The sequence below is a fragment of the Wasmannia auropunctata genome, unplaced genomic scaffold (assembly GCF_000956235.1).
Source record: "Wasmannia auropunctata unplaced genomic scaffold, wasmannia.A_1.0 LD336106.1, whole genome shotgun sequence".
NCBI classification, from domain to species: Eukaryota; Metazoa; Arthropoda; class Insecta; order Hymenoptera; family Formicidae; genus Wasmannia; species Wasmannia auropunctata.
Genome location: NW_012026784.1, coordinates 3,008,074 through 3,008,744, shown reverse-complemented (window position 1 = coordinate 3,008,744; position 671 = coordinate 3,008,074).

The window sequence follows — 671 nt, the reverse complement described above, 5'->3', positions numbered from 1 at the left end:
TACTCGCACTTACTCTAACGCTCGCGCGCTCGGGCGCGAGGGCTTTGCGGCGAACTCGCGACGACGATCTCCGGGTGGCTCGACACGCGACTCGCGACACTCCCGATCGCTCACGGCAGATCCTGTGAGGATCCTCGCACTTGAGGACGGACGCCGATACACCAAACCAAAGAGTACTACGCGGTACGCGTCGCCGAAGGGGCGCACGCAACGGCACTCTGACACTAACAATGGCGTCTCCGTCCGCAGAGTGCGAACCAGATCCTCAATCAGCCCGTGGCTTTACATACGCTAAAGAGGTCACCGGCACGCTCTCCGTCTCAGCTTCCTCAGCAGCCGGTCTGACAGCTGATCGTCCTTCTCGATCGCGTCAGTGGACTCTCTCGCTTTCTCTCTCTCGCCTTTAGTCGCTCGCTCGAACTCCGAATCGACCGTACGCTTATTCGGTCCGCACGCAAAAGCCACGTCGATCGCGTTCGATCGCGGATCGATGCCTGCACCCCCAGCCCGGGGGTGCGCAACACAGCGGCGCAGTCGGCCGCGACCAATCAAGGCGCCGTGTGGGGTCCTGCCGTGGCACGGGCACGATCAGGTGATTCTTCAGGCGGGCGCCTCGCGCCCGCGCGAGGTCGCCCAATATCCGGGACGTGGCGGCGTGAAATCAGATGGAC